Source organism: Callorhinus ursinus, unplaced genomic scaffold (genome assembly GCF_003265705.2).
Source record: "Callorhinus ursinus isolate GAN/ISIS: 27379988/994484 unplaced genomic scaffold, GSC_fseal_2.0 scaffold38, whole genome shotgun sequence".
Classification (NCBI taxonomy): domain Eukaryota; kingdom Metazoa; phylum Chordata; class Mammalia; order Carnivora; family Otariidae; genus Callorhinus; species Callorhinus ursinus.
In genome coordinates this window covers 6,352,304-6,356,801 of record NW_027397100.1, presented here as the reverse complement: position 1 = coordinate 6,356,801, position 4,498 = coordinate 6,352,304, and positions in this window count along the sequence as shown.

Below are 4,498 nucleotides of genomic sequence, written 5' to 3'. Positions count from 1 at the left end.
AAAACAAATAAATAACATAATACAGATCATAATAAGCTCTAGTAAAGAATGAAACAAAGCCCTTGTGGTACATCATAAAGGAGAACAATATATTCAGGAGGGTCAGGAGAGAGGATTCTCAGCAAAGGAGACCACAGAAGAAAAAAGCCTGAAGATGGAACACTCAAAGAACTTAAAGGAAGTCTGTGGCTGGAAGAGTGAGCACTACTGTAGGTGGGAGATGAAGAGGGAAGGCAGACAGGTACCAAGCATGCAGGACATGGTAAAAAATTTAGATTTTAATGTAAGTGCAACAGGGAGCCATCAAGGAATTTGAAGCCATGCAGAGAAACGAGCTGGTTTCAATAGAAGTTTTCTCTGAGTGCTGTGTTCAGAGCAGCTGGGGGAACACAAGGATGAAAGCAGAGAGATTAGATGAACTGCTGTGTGGACTTCCTTTCATCAGAATGAAAAGACATCTCTTAATCCCAATTAGACAGCAGAATTTAATGCATGCTCCCTAAATCCAACACAAAGTTTTCAACATGGACCCATTTGCCCAAAGCAAACATTTGGTGTCTCCACGCCTCTCTCATACTTGTAGCTGTGTAATCTTGGACAAATTACATCACCTCTCAGAACCCCAGTGTCTCCATTTGTAGAAGCAGTTTAGCTGAATCTTCCAGAGTATCCAGTAAATATAATACTCCTTGGGTTCTTGGAAAGGAAAATGACTCATACCTTCTGGAAATAGACCAGGTAGCTCCAGGCAATTCCCTGGGTCGGGCCACAGCCAAGCTTGGGTGGAGCCTGAAAGGGGCCAGGGTGGAGACCCAGAAATGCCTGGGTACCTGATCATGCAGTGCTAAGTCCCACGTCCTGGGCTGCAAACCTTCAGCTCAGGAATGTAGCATGGGTGGGGCCTGCTAGTGATGGAAACAGCAGAGACAAAACCAGGAGGCCCTGAAAAAAGAATAATACAAATGAATATTTAAATAATTGTAGCATAGGAAACATTTTTTTACTGAATTGAAAAGCAAAGGCAGAAAGCATAAAGGCAAATATTGATAGAATTTATTTTATGAAAAATCCAAGATTATCCTACAAATCAAAAATAAAATCAAGAATAAACCAATTAAAAATGAGCAAGACACATGAACAGGCATTTCACAGAAGAATCATAGTCAATAAACCTTTGGCAAGATGTTGAAGAATATTGATAATCAGGAAAATACAAAGCAAGGTAACTATGACCTATAATTTTATACACATTCAATTGGCAAAGATCAAAAGTTTACAGTACTAAGTTTGAAGTGGATTTAGATCTACAGACTCTCTTACTTACTCTGCTAGAGTGAAACATGGTATTAGCACTTTGGAAAATAATTGAGTAGGGTCTTCTAATAATAAGTATTTATACTTTCTATGGTTCAGGAGTTCCACTCATAGGTGTAATTAAGCATGTATACCAGGACACACAGCCAAGAAAATTTGGAGCTACATTGTTCACAATAGTGAAAACGTGGAAACCACTTAAATACCCACCAATGAGAGATGGATTAGTAATGGTATATGGATCAATAAATGGTAAAAAATGGTATATTTTTATAATGGACTATCACACAGTAGTCAAAATGAATAAGCTTATAATGACATGATATACAATCATGTGGAAAAATTTTAGCAAAATGGTATTTAATTTATAAAGTACTAAAAGATTACAAACAAGTCCTTTAGGCTCCTGGAAAAGTTCTATAACTTGGAATGGGAGGTAGTTTACATGGTAAACTACCATGGGTAAATGGGTGTTTACATGAGTAAAAAAATTTTCTCCCCCCCCAAATTTATTGAACTGTATACTTAATCCTTTGTATGCTTTATTGTATGTATGTTGTAAGTCAATAGTAATTGTCCTAAAAAGGATTACATACCCTTTTTATGAAATTACAAACCACAAAAATTTAAAAATCTGTCTTTTAATACTATAACTCCACTTTTATTTAATTAAACTAAATAAAAAGAGATTCTGGATGATGGTGATCTAAGACCAGAAAAGGTATGAGGATGGACTGGCAGAAGACAGCCAACCATGTTCATATGTAGCTTCTTGTCAAGTAACATACATAAATTTTGAGAGCTGAGATTCAAGCAAAGATCAGCCTGACATGAATTCACCACCCTTGATAAATATCAGGGACTTTCCAGGTCCCCGGTCCAACCAGAATTCTGCTGTTCGAGTTCTATGGGGTCCTGAATGTTTATCATTGCTCTGTTACTGTGAAGTTACTCACACCGTACGTTCACCTCCCACAAAGTGCGGTGGTAGATTAAAGAAAGCCATAAATTTTCTTGACTGAGAGAGTGCTTTAGAAATGAGATTCTGGGCTTCTAGGTGGCCTAAGAAGTCTTTCAGCCTCCACCTGGACTTTTTAGAATACTCTGGGAACTCCACCACCCTATTCTGGAAAAGCCCAAGAATCCCCTTGGAAAGATCCCCTTGAAGACAACTGAGTCCTCCAGATGACAATGCCTGGTTGAGTTCTGACACCAACACTTAGCCCTGTGAGTGAGCCATCTTGGAAATGAACCCTCCAGCCCCAATTGAGCTGGCTCAGCTGACAGTGTGGAGCAGAGCAGAGCTAACCCACCAACCTTACCCCAGCTGCTGATACATGAGAAAAAGAAAGGATTGGGGTTGTTTTAAGCCACTAAGTTTGGTGTGGTTTGCTACGTGGCTATAGATGACTGAAATCGTGGCTATTCTTTCTTAAGTGATGAAGAAAGGAAAGAAGGGATGGAAGAAGAAAGGGAACAAGGAAAGTATTTGCTGCTTCATTCCATGGAGAAAATTGCATAATTTGAGTAAAATTCTCTTAGTGAGTAAATGCACCCTGGCTCCTGGGCTTCTGTGATCCTGCTAGGCAGAGAGGGTTGCAGTTTTGGCTCTGCACCAGGAGGTCCCTGAGTTGCTCTTTTTGTCCTCAGCAAGATCAGAATGGTAAAAAATAGAAGCTCTTGGTGCAATCCTACACTTGTCCAAGCAACTGTAAGGGCAGTGTCTGCAACAGAGAGACAGAAGTTTTATTTATGCACTTTCTTGTGTATTTATTTATCCTGTTAAAGGCATTTCCAAACTTGTCATTTTATCCCCATGGAATTTTTCATCCATTTTGGAATTTCAATCACTATGTCACTGAATGGTGAAGGTGATGTAGGGATGGCCAAGCTCCTTTGAGCAGCATAAATCCTATGGCCTCTGCCTCCAGGTAAGCTGGTCCCTGGTGACCTGCTGCCAAAAGGATTCAACCAAAGGAAGCTGGACCCTGGCCATGAAGTGACATTCTTGTGCAAGATGCTCGTCTGAATGGTGGTGGCTTCCTTCTTCTCCTTGAATTGTGATTAAATCCTAACAAAATCGACTCTCTTTTCAGGGTGTCTAACTTCTGGAGTGGCAAATGGAATCAAAGAGTCCATCTGGTCCAGACATCTGACACAAGGCTGAGAAATAAATAAATGTTCCAGGACACCTGGAATGTCAGTCATTTGCCTGTTTGTTCTCAGATCCACTCCCCACACTTTCTCTCAGCTCTATGTCATACAGGGCTGAATCCTGCAAATTGCATTCCCCAAATCCCTCAACACTGGCTTCTGATGAGGGTTGGTTAACCCTCATCAGAGGTACTAGCGGGGGATTGGAGGGAAGGAGGAAGGGAGAAGCCAGGGTACCTCTCCCCATCAGTCTTTCATTCAGGCCAGTGACTAAAACTCTTCCATGGCTCCCTTTGGTGCAGGGTGGCCCTGGCTCCCAGATTCCCAGGCTCTGTCAAGTCCACCTCCTCCCTTTACACATATATACCATTTCTAAGCTACTGCTGTCTTATTCCAGATGCTCTGACATGAACACTTGTGTGTCCACCACCATTTCTTTAGCTTCTTCTATCCAGATTGAACACTTCAAATTCCCACATCTTGAAGTTGCTGAGATATTTTACAGTGCAAAGAAGACCCTCATCATTCTACCCTTCTTCAACCTAGTACAATCATGCATTCTCCCCATCAGTGAACCCAGCTCTTCCATTGACACAAATTAGATCTGCAGGGCTTGGACCTGAATTCTTTCAGGCAGGATTGTTTAGTTCTTGAAGTGTCCTGTTTTAGAGGGTAATTCTCCTTCTATGGGTAAGCAACTTCAGGTCAACTCACATAAGTTCTTGAAGGTTTTGGACTGTGCTGCATATGTATTCCTATCACACTAGTACCCTGTCATTATCAGAAATCTAGTATTAAAGACAGAAAAGCATAGCAGGAAAGTCCTGGCCCCATACATTCTTCCCCTTTCCATCCATCTATCCATCCACTGTCCAATCCATCACTGATTCAAATGAGTTTATGGATTAAGTGTAGAGAATTTGGAATCTGAAAAAATGAGAATTAAAATACGACTTCAAAAAATACTCATGAAAGAAATTGAGGAAGACACAAAGAAATGGAAAAACGTTCCATGCTCATGGATTGGAAG